The sequence below is a fragment of the Protomyctophum parallelum genome (assembly GCF_964188405.1).
Source record: "Protomyctophum parallelum genome assembly, chromosome: 2".
In the NCBI taxonomy this organism is placed as follows: domain Eukaryota; kingdom Metazoa; phylum Chordata; class Actinopteri; order Myctophiformes; family Myctophidae; genus Protomyctophum; species Protomyctophum parallelum.
Window position 1 is genome coordinate 58,209,486 of NC_139699.1, and position 25,285 is coordinate 58,234,770.

Genomic DNA, 25,285 nt, shown 5'->3' on the forward strand with positions numbered 1-25,285 from the left:
GGAGGCGTCCGTACTCTATGCCCAAACCACCCAAGCTGGCTCCTTTCCAAGCAGTGCCGGCCTTATTGAAAATGTTGCCCCAGGCATAATATTTCCAGATGCCCCCCCTCCCGTGACCAATGTAGAGTAATTTATATCACAAAGGCTATAATACACTTGACTGATTTATTATTGTTTCACACTGGACGATTAGCTCCCTCCTGTGGCCATAAAAATGACCACAGGAGCAGCCTGCTCAACTGTTTAGGAGCGCTCCGTGCCTGCTTGAAAAAAGCGAATGTTTCTGCGATTGGGCTGACGGCTCTGCTGCCCCTCACGCTCCTGTTGCCCCAGTCATTTGCCTGATCTGCCTGATCTGAAGGCCGGCCCTGTTTCCAAGTCAAGGAGCAAATATCAAATACAAAATAGTAATAACAAGAATTATGGCCACGTGCCGGAACACAGTATGAAACCACTGTGGGTGCTGGCCCCTCTGGTGCCCAGGACCACCCCTCATGAGAGTTTCTTTTTTTTAATGCTCATGCATAAAGTGAATGGCAAATCGAGTGGCAAAGCAACAGGCAAAGTGAGTTTAACGTTGTTTATTGTAATGCACAGTAGTGCAATTAGATTGGACATTTCTGTTTGAATGTAAGTAAAGTAGTTCTTTGCCACTCAGTAGGCATTCCTGCGTAACGTCAGGATTTGATGATGTCACGCGAATACCCTCTATATGCTACGTCTTCTGGCTGGAACAAACCAGGACCAGGACCAAACAAACCAGGACCAGGACCGTGGTCCTGGTTCTGGTGAACCACCAGAAGAGGATGAAGACGAGGTGGAGCCTGCAGAAACTCGAGAAGAAGAGGACCGTAGCCAGAGAGGTCGTAACAGCTGCTAAGCAGAGAGTTTCATTTCTTGTTAGATGTGTTGGGAGGTCGGACCTCGATGGGTATTTTTCGTCTATTTTAGCCATGGTTTGTGCCTTTGCTCTCAACTCCTGCAAGGCCTTAATGCGATCCATGTGGCCTGGTTTGTGCTCAGACTTCTCTCCCTCGATGAGCAGGTCGATGTATTCGGGAGTGTAAAGTGGATTTGGCATCAGTGCGATGTCTTTCAGTCTGTGTAAACACGTCACTGACCTCTCCTCAAGTTTAGCCTCATCCGTCTGAAGCGCGCCATATTCAGCTCTTAACTTAGACAACCACTGTTCAACGGACTTCTTAGCCTGAGAAGCTCTTTGATACTTGAGTTGTAACTCTTTCACTTCATGCTTTTCTGTAACATATTTATAATCCCAATTGTACTTCTGATTAAAATGCAAGGTCCAGTGGCATTTCTGTGGACACTTAGTGCAATAGCCGTCTGGTCCCATTGCACGGCATTTAAACGTATCCTTATCGTTGCCAAATGGACAGGGAAAGTGGCATGTTGTGCTGCACTGCTGACAGTTGGTGTTGAACTGATTGTGTGACACTTGAACTGGCTTTCTGATCTTGACCTTAAAGTCAAAGTTCTTGTTGGCAGCCATCTCTGCTTTGTGTGTTTCGAGGATTTGAACCGTTTGTCGTATCTCTTCGCTCTTCTCTAACCGAAGCGCGGCCTGCTTCTGCAAGTTTTCAACTAAGACTTCAAGCATCTGTCGTGCTTTGAGGACCTCCTTTGTTAAAGTCAAACTTTTGGTTGGCATTAGGGGCAATGCCTTGAAGAACGTCTCCATGCTTTTGGAACCCATGTCCCAAAACATTTTATCAAAGGTGCCAACTTTACTATCATGAAGATCATCATCGTCGTCGTCATCATTACCACATACACCTGTAAGTGTTTTGTTGGGTGCAACCAATGCAGAATTGTTGAATTTGAAATGAAGTGGCTGCCCTTTCTTTGTTTTGGGACATGGGACCCCTGAGGCCTTGATTGCCTCCAGGACTGGTGGGGTCTGACCATCTGCAAAGGTCACCAAAACCCTGATGTTCTCTTCTATGTCTTTGCCAAAGATTGAGAGCACAGAGTCGAACACATATCTCTGTGTAGGGGTTAGCCGTGCAAGAGAGGCCTGAGCAACGAAACAACCGACCTCGGACAAATCTAAAATCTCCAAGAAAGGTGTTATTGCATGCGGCCTTAGCGATCATTTTTATGTGAGGGTAGCCCTGGTCCAAGGCTTACAACGAGCCTCTCTCTGACGGCAGCGTCTAGTGAGCAGATCTAATGAACAGATTTAAGGCTTCCGGTGGACGATCTCTTCAAAATAAGAGTACCCTCTAGAGTATTGAAAAAAAGTTTAATTTGCACATTAAAACTACAAATTAAACATTTAAATTATGCTATATGATGCTATAAGACACACATTATGTTTCTGTGTAAAAAGTAATTAAATCATTATAATAATAATAATAATAAAGTTATCTAAATGGATAAATGCTATTCACTGGAGTGCATGGACTTTATAAAGTGGTCACTGGACAAAAGACGGCTCGGCCCAGGCCGTAGCGTAACGATCTGGGCACCGGACTGGTGATCCAGTCGCGGTGTGCCGCGGGTTCGACTCCCGGACCCGACACGGCCTTTACCGCATGTCATCCCCCCATCTCTCTCCCGTTTCCTGTCAGCCTACTTTCTATCCCTTAAAAAATCAATAAAGGCGTAAGCCGCAAAAAAATATCTTAAAAAAAAAAAAAAAAGACGGCTCCGCGAGGCAACTATCTGGACATACCCACGCGTTCGGGGAGATGTCCTCTACCACACCCCACTCTCTGCTAAGCGGGAGAGGTGTAAAATGTACAGCAGCAGACCTTCTACTGGGGTCAATGCTCAAAAAAGTACCGTTTCTGGACCCAGAATGGACACTGGACAAAAGACGGCTCCGCGAGGCAACTATCTGGACATACCCACGCGTTCGGGGAGATGTCCTCTACCACACCCCACTCTCCGCTAAGAGGGAGAGGTGTAGAATTCACAGCAGCAGACCTTCTACTGGGGTCAATGCTCAAAAAAGTACCGTTTCCGGACCCAGAATGGACACTGGACAAAAGACGGCTCCGCGAGGCAACTATCTGGACATACCCACGCGTTCGGGGAGATGTCCTCTACCACACCCCACTCTCCGCTAAGCGGGAGAGGTGTAAAATTCACAGCAGCAGACCTTCTATAGGTCAATGCTCAATAAGACAATCGATCAGCATAGGCGGAGCTTGAACTTGACGCCTGGGGGTGCGACTGCTTGGCCAACGACACCCAATTTCCTTTACCTTTATTTTATTATTTTAGCGTTTTTACAATGCCCTAACCCCTAAAAATGAGTTATTTAGGTAGTACAGCAGCTCACACACATACACACATGCACTACAGCCATACAGCGAGTCATCATATCATGATATTGCAGAATCCCTACAGGGATGCCTATGTTCCTCAGCCCTATGTTCCCTCAGCCCTAGTATGTTCTCCCATTTAAAAACAGACCCTATGTTCCCTCAGCCCTATGTTCCCTCAATCCGATAAGTGCAAGTGTAATAAATGTAATAGTGTAATAAGTATATTAGTGTAATAGTGTAATAAGTATAATAGTGTAATAGTGTAATAAGAGTAATACAGACAGCATTCTTTTTCCATTGAAATTGCCATTAGATGGTACTATTTCCCCCCAAAACAGCTCGTCTCGTCTTTTTTTCTCCTCATCTTTTTTCTCGTCTCGTCTTATTTTTCTCGTCTGGTTTCGTCTCGTCTTTTTTCTCTCATCTCGTCTTTTATTTCTCATCGCATTTTTTTTTCTCGTCCCACCAAGCACCAAGGAAGCAGGCACGACTGCCATTCATCTTAATGTATTTTATGACGGTCTGGGAAGAACCTGTTAAACAAGACAATACCAGCACAGTAGCACTCACGGAACTGTCCTTAAAGGAACTTTATTGTTTCGATTTCCCAGAGTATAATTTTTCAGTTCCTTGTTCCTTGTATATATATATTTTTTACCTTCCTTGCCTGTTTAAATTTGGTAATGTGTAAAAAGGCTGAGTCAGACTTGTTGTCTGCGCACACCTGACAAAAGATATGAAATATTCAGACTGTACATGCAAGACATCTCCCTTCAGGAACGGTATGGGTATTGGTGACATGGGGTACCAGAGCTAAACGAAACCCATATTACTAAAGTATGGCTTTCCTGGTGTATTGTGCAGGAGGCCATCCAGCTGGCTTATGCCAGTACAGGGTTTCAGCCTCCTGAAGGCCTTAGGACCCAGGATGCTGCCATACCCTGCGTAGAGCTCTACTGTGGGTAGAATCTAAAGCAGCAGCATCAAATATTTGCGAGAAAAACAAAATAGGTCAAAATGGGCATATTGTTTTACAGCCCAATAAATCGTCTTCCATTGGCCTTCATTGAGTTGATTGATTGACAGCTGACATGACAAGCCTCTGTTACGGGTCTCAGGGCTGCTGAGTACCTCATTAATAAAACTGAACCTGAATAAACGGAGATAAAGACGGAGCAATGAGTGTTGCTTTTCTTTCCAGAATGTAACTGAGGGGAACCGGAAGCTGCGCTCCTTATATTGGGACCCCAGAGAACCTGGGCTAGAACAAACGTTCCGTCCTCACTGCATGTTACACTTTGCTAGTGCAATTAATTCACAGTATTAATTGTAAACCTTCATGAAACGAAATTATTAAATAATTAAACAGACTCTTAAAACACATTAAGTTGGGTCACACTCTCCTGGTGCTGCAACACCTTTGTTGATTTACTCAACATTGGGGCTAATATTTGTCAGCCCCAGAGCCTATAGTTCAATCACATTGGAAGTGGCTCGGGAGGCATCCTTTGGTTAGACATAAGGTTGGTGTGGTGTGCGTTAAAACGACCGGATTAAGGTTGGTGAGGGCTGCGTTAAAGGAGAATTCCATGCTAGAATGCTTTCTTATCTTTCTTTGTAGTTGTTACGTCCCCACCAAAGAGGTCCAGGTGTTTTTTTGTGCAAAAACTCCTTATTGGCTATTTTCCCTACCATAAGCCCTCAATGAATTGCATTGCATTGAATGGGAATTGAATGGGGCTATGGGGTGTTATGCTAGTTCGCTTATTTCCATCGAAATAAGTAGTAAAGTGTGCCGCTTGGGATATTATTTACATTATGAAGAGAGGATATATACAAAGAAATTATAATTTTGAGCGATGGAAATAAGCGAATTAGCACAACACCCCATAGCCCCATTCAATTCAATGCAATTCATTTAGGGCTTATGGTAGGGGAAATAGCCAATAAGGAGCTTTTGCACAAAATAACACCTGGACCTCTTTGGTGGGGACGTAACAACTACAAAGAAAGGTAAGAAAGCCTTTTAGTATGGAATTCTCCTTTAAGGGTTAGGTTAGGTTTAGGTGTGCTGTCCCGTGGGAGGTTAGGTTAGGGTGAGGGTTTGAGATGGTTAACATCGGTAGACAACTTGACTGCGTGTGCGTGCGTTTATCTTGATTTGTGAGTTCTCTTGGCACAGTACCATGGGTGTGTACGAGTACGGTGTTACTTGGGGACATGAGGAGACAGGAAGTTCTACAGGCTAAACTAGTTTTGTTTGTCAACGTAGCTTAAATAGTTGGTGTCAGTTCATTAAGGTGTGTACTATGACAACTATGCAATGGAAACATACCTGAGATTCAAAACAGATAATTAAGTACATGATGAGTGATTCATGAAGGCCATGCATGTCAGGATTTAAATGGAATGTTTCACTGTTCACTGACATAAAGACGGAGCAATGAGTGTTGCTTTTCTTTCCAGAATGTAACTGAGGGGAACCGGAAGCTGCGCTCCTTATATTGGGACCCCAGAGAACCTGGGCTAGAACAAACGTTCCGTCCTCACTGCATGTTACACTTTGCTAGTGCAATTAATTCACAGTATTAATTGTAAACCTTCATGAAACAAAATTATTAAATAATTAAACAGACTCTTAAAACACATTAAGTTGGGTCACACTCTCCTGGTGCTGCAACACCTTTGTTGATTTACTCAACATTGGGGCTAATATTTGTCAGCCCCAGAGCCTATAGTTCAATCACATTGGAAGTGGCTCGGGAGGCATCCTTTGGTTAGACATAAGGTTGGTGTGGGGTGCGTTAAGACGACCGGATTAAGGTTGGTGAGGGGTGCGCTGTCCCGTGGGAGGTTAGGTTAGGGTGAGGGTGAGGGTTTGAGATGGTTAACATCGGTAGACAACTTGACTGCGTGTGCGTGCGTTTATCTTGATTTGTGAGTTATCTTGGCACAGTACCATGGGTGTGTACGCATAACAAAACCATGCTGCTTCTATGCAACGATTGGTATGTGGTAATGTGGTTGACACACACTGTAGGAGGAGAAGATGATATGCTATTTTGTTTAAAGCGGCATTACACCTCAAGCAGACTGTAATTATGAAACCTTTTAATTAATTGTCTGGTTTGGGTGTTATTTTGTTCATAAAGTGCATGCTATTCTTGTGTGATCCTCAACACAGGATTTGATATATCCAGACTAACATTATTAGTATTGCCTTCACCACCAATAACCATGATAGTACAGCAGCTATCTGCACCCGGGGGCATCACTATGCCAGCTTGTGCATGTGATCGACATTTGCATTAATGTTTTATTTTTGCCACGGACATGCAAAACAAGTGATCAATGATATTACCAGATATTACAGTACTAATAGACTCTTGACGTGTCATATATTGTCTACTCTATTCCACTGCGCTACACATTTTAAAATAAGTCAACTTATTTTTGGGGAAAAGCTACAACACATTACGGCATGTTGTGACCTTGTAGATCAGCAATTGTCCTTTCTTCTTAGCCTATAATGACATGCCCAAAATCAGGATGTCAGGGTTAAAGTAGTTAGATATATAGTTACCCAACTAACTTACCCATCAAGACTGGGAAGTTATCCACTGTATACTGGCAGGTGGCTGTCCTGAGACAGGCATTATATGTGGCATAATGCATGGTCCAAGTATATTCCATGTTTGGGATTTCAATAATGGGTCTTATACAGTAAGTACAGTTGCAGTCCGAGAAAGGGACCCTTAGCTGCAAAGGTGAATGGTGAATTATTGCAGATGGCCTTTCAGAGGACAGTGTTACTTGGGGACATGAGGAGACAGGAAGTTCTACAGGCTAAACTAGTTTTGTTTGTCAACGTAGCTTAAATAGTTGGTGTCAGTTCATTAAGGTGTGTACTCTAGGTTGATGAGACAACTATGCAATGGAAACATACCTGAGATTCAAAACAGATAATTAAGTACATGATGAGTGATTCATGAAGGCCATGCATGTCAGGATTTAAATGGAATGTTTCACTGTTCACTGTGTTGTTGTGGAGCATTTGCTATAACAAAGTAGATAGACTAGACCCCATGCAGTGGTCCCCAGTGGGACACGTATCAACACGCGCTAGAAAGGCAAACACGTACGTTGTACTAGGATTTGATTTGGGTGTGTTCTAAATAAAGTGTTAGTGTTGATTAATGTAATAATTAGAGCTGGGACTTGATTAAAAAAATTAATCTAATTAATCAGAGGCTTTGCAATTAATTAATCTAGATTCATCGCATTTTAATCGATTTTTTATGTTTTTTGGTATCCCAGTGAATCAACGAATAGTGACTACCGGATACCACTCATTTTCAACATTTTACTGTCATTAATATACCTGTTGTGGAAATAATAATAAGTCACCCCATTTTGTGTTGCCTAGAACTGGAGGTCTGAAAAAAAAATTGTAACAGTAACAAGTACATCTCAGTGACATCACAAAGCTGTACTTACTTCATAATTATTGTTACTGGTTTTTGTCAGACCTCCAGTTCTAGGCAACACAAAATGGGGTGACTTTTTATTATTTCCAGTTTTCAGTACTATAGAAAAGCGCCCAGTGAGAAACGTTCCGCGGTGAAAAAAAAGGTGCGATTAATTTATCTGTAGTTAATCGCGATAAATTTTTCTGTAGTTAATTAATCTAAATTAATCGCAATTAGTCCCGGCCCTAGTAATAATGTATAATGTAATTATAGTAAACTAATACTATTATACTAAAAAGGATAAAGATTAAGTATAATAATGTTTCAAGTTTACACAGTGACATACAAATAAATTGCACAATAATCAACACAAACTTTATTTAGAACACACCCAAATCAAATCATATTACATGTTAAATCAATTATTCCATCAAAGCAAACGGCATAAACATTAGTTTGCCTCTTCTACAAAAATAAAAGCTACAAGTTACAGTTATCTTGTATCATATCGTACTTGTATTATTTCCCACCACGGAGTAACCTCGCATCATTATACTACCTCGCAGGACAGTCAAGACTGGCAGTGTCGGTAGGCCAATCAGAGGCAGGCGGGGCGTTACCATGTCTATGCTCGGACGCAAAATAGATTCACGCTTATCAAAGACCTCCCTACAGGGAGACACTCGGGAGGCTTCCGTACTAGATGCCCGAACCACCCAAACTGGCTCCTTTCCAAGTCAAGGAGCAAATATCAAATACAAAATAATACCGATAACAACAATTATGGACACTGGCCGGAACACATTATAAAACCACTGTGGGTGCTTTGGAACGAAGAGGATGGAGGATGGAGATGAGGAGGAGGAGGAGGAGGAGGAGGAGGAGCCTGCAGAAACTTGAGAAGATGGTTCTGGACCACCAGAAAAGCCTGCAGAAGAAGACGATGATGGTAAGCGGAGAGTATTTTTGGGGAGGAAAGTGCCTCCTTTTTCTACCTTAGCCATGGTCTCTGCCTTCTCTTTCATGTCCGTCAGGGCCTTAATGCGATCTTGGTAGCCTGGCTTACATTCAGACTTCTCTCCCTCAATGAGCAGGTCAATGTACTCTGGGGTGGAAAGGGGATTGGGCTTCAGCGCGATCTCTTTCAGCCTCGCTAAACAGCTGGCCGACATGGCGATAAGGTTTACTACCTTCAAATTCATTCGGTTGTAATCATCCATTAATTTAGAGAGCAGTTGCTCAACAGACAGCTTGGCCTGTGAAGCACTTCGATATTTATCGTGTAACGCTTGCACTGTGCGCTTTTCGGTGACTTCTTCATACTCCCAATTGTACTTCTGATTAAAATGCACATTCCACACGCATTTGTTTGGGCACTGATCGCATTTACCATCTGAATCCATAGCCGAACATTTATGCTTATCCTTATCATTGCCATAAGCACAGGGGAAGTGGCATGTGGTGTGGCACTGCTGACAGTTGGTGTTGAACTGATCGTGTGTTATCTGAACTGGCTTTTGGATTTTGACCTCATATTCAAAGTTCTCGTTGGCAGTGACCTCGGCTTTGTGCGTCTCGATTATCATATGTGTTTGTCTGATCTCTTCTATCTTAGCCAACCCTAGTTTGACCTGCTTCTGCAAGTTTTCAACGGTGACTTCAAGCTTCCGACGTTCTCTGAGGACCTCCTTTGTTAAGGTCAAACTTTTTGTCGGAATTTGGGGCAATGCCTTGAAGAACCTCTTCATGCTTGTGATACCCATGTTCCAAAACCTTTGATCAATTGAACCATCCTCATCATCCTCATCATCCTCATTATTATCATCACATGCACCTGCACTGTGTGCGCCAGATGATTTGGGTGCAAACAATGCAGAATTGTTGAATTTGAAATGAAGTGGCTGCCCTTCCTTTGTTTTGGGACATGGGACCCCTGAGGCCTTGATTGCCTCCAGGACTGGTGGGGCCTGACCATCTGCAAAGGTCACCAAAACCCTGATGTTCTCTTCTATGTCTTTGCCAAAGATTGAGAGCACAGAGTCGAACACATATCTCTGTGTAGGGGTTAGCCGTGCAAGAGAGGCCTGAGCAACGAAACAAACGGCATCAATTTCAGAGACACCCTGTTTGGCAGTGAAAAGCTCGTTCAGCTTAACTGAGATCAGCTTGTCTCTCTCTATTCCTCGAGTGTCACCAAAACCTGGCGTGTCAATGATGGTCAGTGAGTAGTCAACCTGAAACCCTTCTTGATGGTTGAGTTTGTAGGCAATAACTTCACTTGTCTGACTCTCAGCTTGAGATTTGGATTTACCCTCATTAACTAAAACAAACCTAAATGGATCGTCCCATTTGACACCAAGGATGTAATTGATCATTCCATTGATGAGGGTGGACTTTCCTGCACCAGTTGCCCCAAGAACCACTATGGTGTGATTAGGTTTAGGTGAATCAACACCAAAGGTAAAGCGTTTGCATCCTTCTATGTTTACCTTTTCCTCTCTCAGGGGAATTGCGCGAGCAACGGGTTCCCCCGTATGATCTTTTAGATCTATTCTCATCTTTTCCATGCATTCTTGCACTTCTTTTGGACCCCAGATGGATTCTGAAATCGTCTCTTTGTTTGTCTTTGTCTTTTCCCCCAGACCCCCAAACCCCCAACGCGAGTGACTCATTTTCACACTGTTTACATTAAACGATTAAAACATGTTTGTTTTACTGGTCAAGTCTTGCTGTTGTGCTGCAAGTCTTCTTCATGTATCTTTAGAGTTCTCTCTGGTCCAATCTGCAACACACAAAACATGTATTCAAATTCAGCTTGTCTGGCAAACAACAAATGTCTCTGTCATCAATGGAGCAGAACATGTCCCAATATCAGAACCCAGGGACATTGGCTAATAATATCATTTGACATTTTTTATGTTTTATCTTGCATGATTAGCCTGTTGGTGCAGTGGGTGATTATGAGGGCTAAAATCAGATGTTCTAGTTTAGCGATATATTATGGCCACCTGAGGAACATGAATGAATGAATAATGCTCTGCATCAAAATGTAACATTTGTGACAGTAGAGAAGTAGGCATTAATCTGAGAATCTCACATATCTAAGCATTGTCAAAATTCCATGTGGCCCTAAGAAGTTTGTGTCATCATTATTTTCATTCTACTGTAAGCTCTGGCAGCGAAACCATACTTCATGACTTAATGACCTCATAGTTGAATGTGCTCAGGAGAGCAGCATGTGCTTATATATCGCTGGATAAATTGCACATTTGAAAAACATTTTTCTAACTATGTTTTCACTGAACGTAGTTTAAAAGGACAGTGTGTTATCATACGTGTGCTGGCTGTCAGTTCAGTTGTTGAGCGCTGGAGTTCAGGTATGGTTGTAACTCTGTCTCTAAAGGCAGATCATGGACATCAGCCGTGAAGTCTTCAATTCTCCTAAAAATCAATGAGCACATTTGTGTTCAACATTACTTATATTAATACAGTTTAATGCATATGTAACATCGTCCTACACAACAACTATCTTACTGCAATTAGTGTGATTGATTGATTATACTATAAGTATTCATTCATATTTAATAACGCATTAAATCCTTATAGCCTACAACACTAACAGCTCAGTGGCCTTGTGGTTAGAGTGTTAGTGTCCTGAGACTGGGAGGTCATACCAAAGACCGTTCCTGCTTGGCACTCAGCATCAAGGGTTGGATATTCCTGCTGATTCACTATGTAATAAAAATGATTAATAAATGGTTACTTACTGTCTGGGTCTCGTCAATGTACAGATGTTGATCACAGCTGGTGACTGTGATGAATGAAGTCTCCTGAACAGAAAACAGACTCGTCAATGATCACATCTACAGTGAAACTAACATTACTTTTTTTTTTTTAAGATATTTTTTTGCGGCTTACGCCTTTTATTGATTTTTTGAAGGGACAGACAGTAGGCTGACAGGAAACGGGAGAGAGATGGGGGGATGACATGCAGTAAAGGCCGTGTCGGGCTCGGGAGTCGAACCCGCGGCACACTGCGACTGGATTACCAGTCAGGTGCCCAGACCGTTACGCCACGGCCTGGGCGAAACTAACATTACTGTAAATTGTATGCAGTCTATGATATAGTACATAAGTATTATTTCTAACATATGTTTTGCAGTCACACGAGAGAGACTCAGAGTAGAGTCGCTGTTTCTTCGCCTGGAAAGGAGCCAGCTTAGGTGGTTCGGGCATCTGGTTAGGATGCCTCTCGGACGTCTCCCTAGGGAGGTCCTTGAGGCACGTCCCACTGCAGGGAGGAGACCCCGGGGCAGACCATGCAGTTGGAGGAAACACATCGACTCACTGGCCTTGGAACGTCTCGAGTTCCCCCAGGAGGAAGTCACTAATGTTGCTCTGGAGAGGGAAGTCTGGAACACTCTGGTGGAGCTGTTGCCCCCGCGACCCGACTACGGATAAGCGGTTGAAGATGGATGTATGTTTTGCAGTGATCTAACTACAGCAGGGGTAGGCAACCGTAGACACGGCATGGATGCCAACATTGGCACAGGGGAGGTGATCACTGGCACACTGGCATACGTGAGAGAGAGAGTTTTCTTTTTTTGTATTAAAAATAAATATAAAAATGTTTAGTCAGTTAAATAAATGTACAAATAGCATCCTGCACATATTTCACTGGCACAGTCTGGGAGATAGGTGGGTTATAATTTATAAATAATTGCTAGTCTAATGATCATACATCCAGATGTGAAAGATTTAGATGGATATTTTAGAATGCCAAATGCATTGCCAAATATATGCATTATTTTGTATTTCTCTGCCTTCCATTGAGTCTCATTGAAGGACTATTCAGCAAAGCATTCTCACCAATGTGCTCATTGTGGGCTCGCCACAGCGAGCACACACTAGTTATTGCCAGTTTATATATATAATAAATATAAACTGGCAATAACTAGTTATTGCCAGTTTATATTTATTATTTATTCCGCCGTTTTTTTGCCACCTAACTACTTCCATATACTTTATGCTAGAAATGTAGTAAAACTTCAAACTGTTCAGCTCTTTGCAGTGATGTGTGCTTGTATTTTAATTTTTACAAAGTTTTATACTTTTTATACTTTTTTACATTTTATACATTCTTTATAATGAGAGTCGATGGAATTTTTCACAGTTAACTTTTTTGAGCTCTTATTACTGCGTCATACTTTCACTTTGAACTTTCATTGGTGAAAAAGTTGTTTTGAAAAAGTTTATACTTATACTATACTAAAATATTTAACTTTATTTATAGTTTTTTCCTCCCATAGACAATGAATGGGATTTTATCTCTAAATCAACCTCACTTTTGCAACCTCATTACTCAGGCATACTTTGTCGTAGAAACGTGATTTCAACATTAGAAAGCTCACACGACTCTGGACTTTTTCGTGGTTCAAACCGTATTTGAATACATTAAACGTTTTTTCTGAAATCGCAGTTCAATCACAGGCCGTTTCGCCTAATTAGTGCCAACTTAGAGTGCGGGGCTTCTTTCAGTAGAGTGTGGAAACTGAAATTCTTTCCTTGAAGATTTACCAAACTAATTGTCGTCCCGGCCAAAATATTCATTTTACACGCATGTTCTTTGGTCATTTTGTAGCCACACATGTCCTCTTTCACACAATGTGACCACCAAAGCACAGAGACATAAAGAATGTGAACTACGGCCTTTTAACCATCTTATTGCTAGATTTAATAACATCTTATTGTGCATTGGGACAGATTTGGCGACTTTTTGAATGGCAATCGAAAAATGTGAGATATGACCACAATGTCACGAAATGTCTCATTTTAAAGCCCCACGTCTATAGTTTACACCGAAAAAAGAATTATGATTCTAGCTTGTTCCATCGTTTACTTATAAGCATTTTAGTACACCTTGGTTTGACTTATCACTGAAACCAAGGTCTACTAAAAAGTAAGACTAAAAAGTAGACTGTGTGCCTGTGTGCACACAGGCACATACACAGATCTCCATTCAGTTTGCAGTCTTCACACACAGGCACATACACAGATCTCCATTCAGTTTGCAGTCTTCACACACAGGCACATACACAGATCTCCATGCGGGACACGTACCGGCTGACAGTTAAAACGGGTGCTATGACAACGTATATCATAGTTGCATCGTTCCCAAGTAGGCCGGTGGCCGACTGTGACGGGCACGTACAGGTCTTAAATGTCACTTAATGTCAAAAAGGTTGCCGACCGGCAACCCCTGAAGATCAGATATCTGTACAGTGTTAGAACTCTTTAGTGGCTTACCGTGTTTGTGTCGGTGCTCTGTGACGAGAGGAGAGACGAGGAGGTTCTGTTGAGTTGGTTGAACACACTGAACTCTGTCCGTTTGCTTTCTGTTTCTGATCACACCATAAAACCACTCCCTATAGCGTGTGTGTGTGTGTGTGTGTGTGTGTGTGTGTGTGTGTGTGTGATTCTGCGTATACCATATCTGCACTCACCTATAGATAACCTTTTATAGTTTCCATAATTCCATGTAATTCCAATAAATCCATGTAGATGTTAAACGGAAGTAAGAGGCCCCAGAATGGAGCCTTGCAGAACTCTGCATGTCACTGTTGTATAATTTACCAATAGACACAAAGTAGTCGCAGTCAATGAAGTAGGACTGAGACCAGTTTTAGTAGCTGCATTCATTATTATTATTTATTATTAATGTATGATGTGTTGAGATCCAGGATAACACCTTCCATTCTGTCACTGTGTGTGTGTGTGTGTTTCAGTGTGGAAGACCTCAACGAGAGCACTTCTGTGATGTGGGTGAAATGAAAAGGGAAAGATTTTCATAATTACACAGTAAGTACAAGTTAAAAGAGCAAAGTTGATGTTCCCTTTCTAAGTTGTACAGTGTGATAAGCAGAACTATATCAACGTGAGAAACTTTCAGTTTCATTATATCGTGTCCTCCTGTGTCCTCCTGGTGTGTGTGTGTGTGTGTGTGTGTGTGTGTGTGTGTGTGTGTGTGTGTGTGTGTGTGTGTGTGTGTGTGTGTGCCATAGGCGGAGCTTGAACTTGACGCCTGGGGGTGCGACAGCTTGGCCAACGACACCTTTATTTTATTATTTTAGCGTTTTTACAATGCCCTAACCCCTAAAAATGAGTTATTTAGGTAGTACAGCAGCTCACACACATACACACATGCACTACAGCCATACAGCGATCATATCATGATAAGAGAGATGATTACAAACTACAGTCAGAAGCCAGAAGTTAAGCCTGAACCCCCTCAAGCTCCGCCCATGGTGTGTGCCCACTTAAAGCCCACACGGGCTAGCCCAGTTAGGACCCACATAAAATTGCCAAGGTGGGGCCCACCTAGGACCCAGGTAGAACCATCTGGTGCCCGCTAACATTTCCATAAGGTTCCCACATAGGCAGCCCACCTCTAAACCATTTGGGACCCATGTCGGCATGCTGGCTGGGATAGTGCTTAAGCAAATTTACTTAGTTACCACTCCCACTCCAAATGTGGGCTGCCAGTGAGCGCCAGATGTGACTTTAAGATTCTATTAATCACTAGATGTTGTGGATACAGAAAAAAATGGTTGTTGAGTATGTCTAACAGGATATCTAGAGTTATATGTGACTAATAACTGTTTTAAATATGATGGATAATTAAAGTAAATGCACTTTAATAATGTATGTTGTGTTGAGATCCAGGATAACACCTTCCACCATTCCATTCTGTCACTGTGTGTTTCAGTGTGGAAGACCTCAACAAGAGCACTTCTGTGGTGTGGGTGAAATGAAAAGGGAAAGATTTTCATAATTACACAGTAAGTACAAGGTAAAAGAGCAAAGCTGACCAATGTTCCTTTTCTAAGTTGTACAGTGTGATAAGCAGAACTATATCAATGTGAGAAACTTTCAGTTTCATTATGACCGGTTCCACCAGGGTTACGGTTTCATTATTACAGCTTGCCTTGACACCGTGGTTATTATGATTGGTCTGTTTATGATAAGAGGAGTGGTTTTCCTCTCTGAGCTAGCCTTATAAGACTGTTGCTTTCGCAGTCTTTGGGCTGGATCCAGGCTATCTCTGAGCAGGAAGCAGACGGGCACCTCCTCACATCTCCTTCAACAGAGCCTCCTCACCTCTCGGTAAGTCCAGTGGTGGAAAAAGTACATTTTTGACAGGCGCTATAGGCTATCCCCTCCAATGCATGGTTTCTATACATTACGGTCATGGCAGCCAAGTGTATGGGATTTGTTTAGAGCACTTATGAATCGTTTTCCAGACTATGGACTTTGCTGTTTGTTTAGGGACACTACATGACGACGTAAGAGGTTAATGTGGCCGATATAAATTGTTACAGTGCCTCACTTCACACAAGTGTGATTTTATTTTTTACTTATACATAGAAGTATCAATACTGCAATGTAGAAGTAAAAGTCCGGAATTAAAAATCTACTTGAGCAAAAGTACAAAAGTGTCTGTGTCAAAATGTACTTAAAGTACCAGTATGCAAAGACGAACATACTTTGACAATAATTACCATCCCAAACAGTCATCAGGACGGTAACAAAATGAATGACAGTCTTTCTGTTCGTAAATTAGCTCGTAAATTATTATTTTTATTTTTGTAGTGTGTGTGTGTGTGTGTGTGTGTGTGTGTGTGTGTGTGTGTGTGTGTGTGTGTGTGTTTGTGTGCGTGTGCGCGTGCACGTGCGCGCGTGTGTGCGTGCCGCACGCGTGTTTTTTACATTGTACATTTCTACACAAACATTAAATTCCCATTGACAATGAATGGACAGTTTTACATCATAGTGTCTGAGCAAATAGACGGTGTCTATTTTACATCATGATGATGTACGATGACAAGAGTCTTTTCTCACTTCACACGGGTGTGATTTTTATGTCATAGATAAGTCAGTGTGAGCCATTTGATTGTCCACGAATATAACCTTTTCCCTTCTTTTTAAATATTTTCTTTCACATTGTTATAATGATCATTAGACTCAGGGCACAATAACCCGACCACCTATCCCCCATGCGGACTCCGTGCCCGACTTCCCTCTGGTGCCAGTGATCACCCTCCTTTGTGCCAACGGTCACCCACCCTCAAATAGGCTGTTGTTAGATCACTGCAAAACATGACTATAAGAAATAATACATAAATATTTACTATGACAAATGACATCATAGTATATATACAATTTACAGTAATGTGATAGTTTTTCTGTGGATATTGTGATCACTGACGTGTCTTGTCTTCTGTTCAGGTGACTCCATTCATCACTATCACCAGCTGTGATCAACATCTGTACGTTGAATGAGACCCAGTAAGTAACAGTTTATGAATTACTATTTGTGTGTGTGTGTGTGTGTGTGTGTGTGTGTGTGTGTGTGTGTGTGTGTGTGTGTGTGTGTGTGTGTGTGTGTGTGTGTGTGTGTGTGTGTGTGTGTGTGTGTGTGTGTGTGTTAAGACTAAAGGTAGACCAGGGGTGGGCAACTTTGACGACGGCGAGGGCCAATATCTTTCCACACTCACTCCAGAGGTCCACATTGCATATTACTGTCGTAGCAAAAATACGGAAGACACAGGCTGGGGTGCCAACCCATACTGCTCCCGGGTGCCATCTACATTCTGGCTGCCACCCGTCTCTCCGGTGGTCACCAGACTATTGCTGGTTGTCACGTAGTCTATTCCTATGAGTCACTATAAATAGAATAACTAAAACAAAAATACATCGCATGGATGCACCTGGGACGTATCCTCAGTGATGTGTCCCATGGTCATCGGGGTTTCGGGTCTTCCAAGTTCCAACATCATACCCCTCACTCAGTGACCCAGCCGGTGTGATCAAGTCCCGACATAACAATATAAATCACTTCTCTGAACTTAAACCATCATAAACCAACATAAACACTTCTCTTAACGCATTTCCTTATCTGAGTACCACCTTGCCAGACGCTGTCTTCCTGTTCACATTTTAAACAATGTTCTTAATTCAAGGCCCTGAAGCTTCCTGACTGTTACTCACAGTCACCATGCACCATTGTTCTGGCAGAGTGGAGTTGTGCAACTGCACCAATTTAAAGAGAACTTTAATGCATTTATTGTTGGTGAACTGAGTAGTATCACATACTCAGTCATATGACTGAGTATGTGATACCAACAATAAATGCAAATAAATTGAAAGCAGTAGTTTCCAAAGGCACTTACACAATTATATAGTAAACGCAACCAAAACAAACAAATAGGTCAATTATATATTGATTGATTCTCGAAAAAGCAATTGAGGTTCTCCCTCATTTTCAATGCTGACGAGATTACATTACATACATTATATAAAACAATTTAAAGACATGCAGGTTATATACATAAACAAATCTTCATGTAAGGCAGTGCATGGTTCTCCGTTCAGAGAGGGAAGACCAACCTACTTTATTATAAAGGGTGCAATGGTGAGTGCTGTAATTTTCACCTGTGATGAACCTTAATGCTGAGTGATAAACTGTATCTAGGGGTAGAAGAGTGGTAAGGGTATAGCATTTCTATATATAACATCACCGTAGTCCAGAACTGACATAAAAACAGCATCAACAACCCTTTTTCTACAGATCATTGGGAAGTTAGCTTTATTTCTGTAAAGAAAACCGATTTTCTGCCTTAACTTGGTGGTGAGGTTAGTTTTATGGTATTTGAAGGTTAATTTTTCATCGAGCCAGATACCTAGATATTTATATGCAGGTCCCTCTTCTTGATGTAACACTATAACTGACCTCTTATGGGGTCAGGCCTACCACTTAATGGTTCCACCTCTGACAGAGCTTTTGTCAAGGCAGTAACTTTTAATTATCTGACAAAGAACATTTGCACTTGAGTCATGTTAGTGTACCACACTAACACTGGGATATGAACACATTGTGTAGCTCAATATAGATTATGCATATTTTGTAATTTGTATTTTGAACACATTACAGCGGTTAATAAGCTGATATTTATAATAAATACCACCCTGATATGAAATGGTCACACTCAACGCCACCGCTTTTAACAGTAGAAATAGGTCAAGAACCTTTTACAACAATTTCCAACCACTATATTAATGGCAAATATTCCCTACAGTCCAAAAATCTGAACTAACCGTTTCAGGAATGTTACTGAATAGAATAGAACAAATTAACATTTATTAACATTATATTTTCATAAAGTGATGTAGTTTACGTTGTGCATCTAAGAAAAATAACTATTTATTTTTAAACAAATCGTTTGGGAACGACAAATCACTATACAGTCAACCAACTTGAGCTATTTGTAGAGATCACAGCATGGTTTTGTAAAGGCGGTCTGTGGGACACATGCTCAAAAGGACAATTTATAATAATGATAATGAAGCAACACAAGAATTCAGTTATGAAGTATAAGGATTTTACTCGAGTAGGAGACAAGACTTACATGACTTGTCATGTAACCCCAGTCTGAGTCCCAGAGCGCAGAATGCAGAAGGTGATCGCCGACCCCTCCCACCCTGCCTGCTCTCTTTTCGCACCCCTGCCCTCAGGTAGGAGACTCCGGTCTCTAAAGTGCAATACCTCCCGTTTTAAGAACAGCACTTATTCCCCGAGGCTGTTCGCCTCTTGAATGCCGACCCCCTTTTCACTCGCACTTTACAGCGTGAAGCTGCTTTGTAAAACGATGAACTGTGATGAATTTGCTATTTATTTATTCAACATGAATTGTAACGTTTTGCATTCTTCTTATTTATTGGTCCCCCTCATATGATGTCTGTACTTTTGTATCGTGTTCTGTCTGATTGTGTGATGTGAATATGTGTATGTATCGTATGTATGTTTTTAGTGCACTGAAACAAATTCCAATCAACTCTGTTGACATGGCAATAAAGTCTTGAATCTTGAATCTTGAGTCACCCAAGGCGACAGCTTTTATAGCTTTTACTCCCAGACAGCCAAACCCCCAACATAGCCTCAAGACTTAGAGCCAGTACAAATGAGACAGTGACATTGTAAACCAACCAGCACCACAGGGGTGTGACAGATGAAATAATACCAAGACTGTAACTTTAGAGAAGATACTAAACAACTGAGTATTATTAAATGTTTATATCTTAATTTCCACGACAGTTTCCAAACTGTATGTTCATAGTTATCTTGCACCATGCTCTCATGCATACCATGATGTGCTCATTGTTTTTGTTTTTATAGGAGATTTGAAGACTTCACTGCTGATGTCCATGGCCTGCCTTTAGAGTTACAACCATACCTGAACTCCAGAGCTCAACAACTGAACTGAGAACAGCCAGCACACGTATGATGATATTCACTAACACACTGTCCTTTTAAACTACGCTCAGTGAAAACACACATGATATACACTAACACACTGTCCTTTTCTAGAATTAGAAACATGTTTTTCAAATGTGCTATTTCTCCAGCAAAGCACATGCTGCTCTATTTCACAGCGCGAGCTTACAGTAGATAATGTCAAATAATGATGACACAATCTTGTGATAATTATTGTCACAAATAATTGTGACAATGCTTAAATATGTCAGATTCTCAGATTATTTTCTACTTTTCTACTGTCACAATTTTGATGCAGAACATTATTATTTTATTTTATTTTATTAATTAATACATTAACCCATTTTGGGCAGGAACCCCTTTTGGTGTTTTCAAATTATGTTATAATTTAGCTATTGAAAAATAGCAGATCTACAAGCTCATAGCGAGTGCCGCGCTACGAGCTTGTACGTTTTAAACTCAAATCTTTGGGGGGGGGGGGGGGGGTCCCTCATCACATTTTGTGATGACCTCATCACATTTTGTGATGACCTCATCACATTTTGTGATGACGGCTATGGCCGTTTTTAGAGGAGTGTTTTCCGTGCAAAACCAAATGCTTGGAATGGATTCAGAATCATGAAAACCCCCTAGTTTGACATGTCACAATTGTCACATGCTACTTAAAGCATGATGAAATTTGGGAAATTTTGCCTTATATTGGTTGTCTATGGTGTGGTATATAAAAATGGCCATACCTTTTTTTCGTCATATTTCCGGCAGAGTACGGCAGGTTAATCCTTTTAAAGCTTTTGGGCCTGTGGCTCCCCGGCTAATACATGTTTTGTGTGTTGCAGATTGGACCAGAGAGAACTCCAAACACACACAAAGAAGACTTGCAGCGCGGCAGGAAGATTTGACCAGTAAAACGAAGCATGTTTTAATCGTTGTTCTGTAAATGTAAACTGGGAAAATGAGTCACTCGCGTTGGGGGTTTGGGGGTCTGGGGGAAAAGACAAAGAAAATCAAAGAGACCATCTCGGGTACAAAAGAAGTGCAAGAATGCATGGCAAAGATGAGAATAGATCAAGAATGCATGGCAAAGATGAGAATAGATCTAAAAGATCATACAGGGGTACCCGTTACTTGCACAATTCCCCTGAGAGAGGAAAATGTAAACATAAAAGGATGCAAACGCTTTACCTTTGGTGTTGATTCACCTAAACCTAATCACACCATAATGGTTATTGGGGCAACTGGTGCAGGAAAGTCCACCCTCATCAATGGAATGATCAACTACATCCTTGGTGTCAAATGGGACGATCCATTTAGGTTTGTTTTAGTTAATGAGGGTACATCCAAATCTCAAGCGGAGAGTCAGACAAGTGAAGTTATTGCCTACAAACTCAACCATCAAGAAGGGTTTCAGGTTGACTACTCACTGACCATCATTGACACGCCAGGTTTTGGTGACACTCGAGGAATAGATAGAGACAAGCTGATCTCAGTTAAGCTGAACGAGCTTTTCACTGCCCAACAGGGTGTCTCTGAAATTGATGCCGTTTGTTTCGTTGCTCAGGCCTCTCTTGCACGGCTAACCCCTACACAGAGATATGTGTTCGACTCTGTGCTCTCAATCTTTGGCAAAGACATAGAAGAGAACATCAGGGTTTTGGTGACCTTTGCAGATGGTCAGACCCCACCAGTCCTGGAGGCAATCAAGGCCTCAGGGGTCCCATGTCCCAAAACAAAGAAAGGGCAGCCACTTCATTTCAAATTCAATAATTCAGCATTGTTTGCACCCAAATCATCTGGCGCCCACAGTGCAGGTGCATGTGATGATAATAATGAGGATGATGAGGATGATGAGGATGGTGGTAATAGCTCATTTGATCAAATGTTTTGGGACATGGGTATCACAAGCATGAAGAGGTTCTTCAAAAAATTGCCCCAAATTCCCACAAAAAGTTTGACCTTAACAAAGGAGGTCCTCAGAGAACGACAGAAGCTTGAAGTCACCGTTGAAAACTTGCAGAAGCAGGTCATCCTTGGTTTGGCTAAGATAGAAGAGATCAGACAAACACATATGATAATCGAAACGCACAAAGCCGAGGTCACTGCCAACGAGAACTTTGAATTTGAGGTTATCATCCAAAAGCCAGTTCAGATAACACACGATCAGTTCAACACCAACTGTCAGCAGTGCAACACCACATGCCACTTCCCCTGTGCTTATGGCAATGATGAGGATAAGCATAAATGTTCGGCAATGAATTCTGATGGCAATTGCAATCAGTGCCCAAACAAATGCGTGTGGAATGTGCATTTTAATCAGAAGTACAATTGGGATTATCAAGAAGTCACCGAAAAGCGCACAGTGCAAGAGTTACACGATAAATATCGAAGCGCTTCACAGGCTAAGCTGTCTGTTGAGCAACTGCTCTCTAAATTAAGGGATGATTACAACCAAATGCAGTTGAAGGTAGTAAACCTTATCACCATGTCGGCCAGCTGTTTAGCGAGGCTGAAAGAGATCGCGCTCAAGCCCAATCCCCTTTCCACCCCAGAGTACATTGACCTGCTCATTGAGGGAGAGAAGTCTGAATGTAAGCCAGGCTACCAAGCTCGCATTAAGAGCCTGACACAAATGAGAGAAAAGGCAGAGACCATGGCTAAGGTAGAAAAAGGAGGCACTTTCCTCCCCAAAAATTATCAAAAGTAATCATGGCTATGGTAGAAAAGAAATCTTCTCCAAAAGGACTCCCTACATATTCAAGTTCCTTCACCTGTGGACCTGTGGTATAGTTATAGTGGGCTGACAATCATCCAAGTGCAAAAAGAAGGGTTGAACTCAAAGAAAGTCCAAAGCACTACTCCGCTCAGTTAAGTTTAAATAGCCTTTTTTTTTTAAACGACATGCGCGTGTCAGCTGTGAAGCCTACCTTCATCAGGGCCCAATGAATGAAATGAGTATAGGACTCCCTACATAACTGAGGCTTAAATACAGATGATCGTTTTTCAATTTGATGTGATTTCACTAAGCTCCTGGTCCTGGTATAAGTTGAAGTGCTTAACGTTCAACCAAGATTTACATTAGTTGGCCCAGGCCGTAGCGTAACGGTCTGGGCACCAGACTGGTAATCCAGTCGCAGTGTGCCGCGGGTTCGACTCCCGGACCCGACACGGCCTTTACTGCATGTCATCCCCCCATCTCTCTCCCGTTTCCTGTCAGCCTACTGTCTGTCCCTTCAAAAATCAATAAAAGGCGTAAGCCGCAAAAAAATATCTTTAAAAAAAAATAGATTTACATTAGTGATTTTAGATTACTATATACTATATTGCTTATTGATTGATTCTCTCATTTTTATGTTTTTGGTGATGTGATATTTGAACCATCCAAAATAACATATTAGTGGATTCATTCATTGTAACCCTCAGTAATTTACTAGCTTCTCTCCGCTTAGAATGCCCATGTGTACTTGTAATCTCTTAATTGTCATTGATTTATGTAACTGTCCTAATGCTCTGAATATTTCATGAAAAGTCTTAGATTGTTGAAATCGGCTATACAAATATACGCCTCTTGTTTCAGAGACGTTTGTATCAAGTTCATCTAGTAATCTATTAGAGTTGGGGACACACACAACATTGCTCCAGATCGAAGCGTTTTGGATTCTGACTGTAAATATCACCAACAAAAAAACTATTTTATAATCAGCATTATTCAAAATGTTTAACATAGTTTACTTTTCTTTCTTTCTTTTCTCCTTTTATATATTTTTTACTTACTTACTTTTTAACTAAACTGAGAAATGGCCAAATGGGATATTCTCCATAATGTGTGTATTGAATTCCTCCACTATCTGCATCGAGTGTGTTGAGATGATCTGTATTGTATGTATATATTTATGCAATGCTTTTATACTGAAGGACTATACCGGATGTACCGGATATGTCAATCAACTCACGAGTATATAATGACTAATAAAAACACTCGTATTATCATGGTTACGAGCTGAAGGTATTGCTGCCTCCTGAGTACTTATTTACGTTCCTCCATTATGAGTGTTTAGCCCGACTAGCTCCAGGCATCTACCTTACTGCTGCAATGGCAGCTCTGTCAACAGAGTGATCTTGATACATATAAATTGATTTATTGGAGAGTGACTTTCAATAGAATTTTGTTTTGATTGTATTGTTACACATTTTGCTTTGACAATGTAAATGCATATGTTTTATCATGCCAATAAAGCCCTTTGAATTTAATTGAGTATTTTTATAGTGCATTTGATACCAGACCAGACCATTGATACTTTTACTCAAGTAAAAAAAAAACAATCCAGACATTTCCTTGTAACAGAGAATGTTTCTACATTGCAGAATTGATACTTGTGCCTATAGTAAGCACAACAACATCTCTCATCTGTTGAGAGTCTAGATTGTTACGTGTCAGTATGTATTATTTGTATTCTCTTGATTTGGGACTGCAGTAGAAGTAGCTGTTCTCTTCACTGTCCCCAGATGACAGTGAAGTGACAATTTAAGCCACTTTTGAGACCTTTTCAAGGCCACAAAAAAAGAAAGAAAGAAAAGACAAAATACCATATTAAAAGACAGTGGCCAAATTGTCAAACGATATAAAGAAAAAGGTAAACATTATGAAAAATTCCGATCTACAAGCTCACAATGCTTTTTGAGTGGTATGTGTGGGTGAGTGGCTGGGTGGCTGGTTATGAGCACGAAAACAGCATGGTTGTTTTTCACCACCTGTGCGCACGCAACCTAACGCACACACAAACACACACGCACGTATTAACTGCAGTACAGTACAGTACAGTACAGTAGAGGGACCGCCACACGGTAACTCTGTCATTTCTCAACCGTTTCGGACGCGGGGCGGCACGCCGGAACCGGCCCGGCCCCCTGGACGCGTACCTGCGGGTTTGGAAGATCCTGTCCCAGCTAACATGTCCATCTGGGCCCAATTGGGTTTTGACATGGGCTATGGGCCGTGCACCCAGTTTTCACAAAGGGCCCACCCGTGTTAGCCCATATGGGCTTACGTGGGTTTCTAACTGGATCTTAGGTGGTATCCAAATGGGCCATTTTATTTCAGAACCATGTCACAGCCACCTGTGTTTGCCTATATGGGTTTGAACTGGGATCTGATTGGGCCTTAAGTGGCTACCAGCTGGGCGAATTATATGTGACCC

The 25,285-nt window shown here is 41.6% G+C and overlaps 1 long non-coding RNA gene across 1 annotated transcript; it reads left to right on the plus strand.

The window, feature by feature from the left end:
• The first annotated feature begins 15,882 nt into the window (after positions 1-15,882).
• LOC310854965 lies at positions 15,883-21,099 on the plus strand. The gene is made up of 4 exons (XR_014568944.1): positions 15,883-15,925; positions 17,048-17,107; positions 19,995-20,097; positions 20,930-21,099. It is a non-coding gene; the product is annotated as an uncharacterized lncRNA (long non-coding RNA).
• The last annotated feature ends 4,186 nt before the right edge of the window (positions 21,100-25,285 follow it).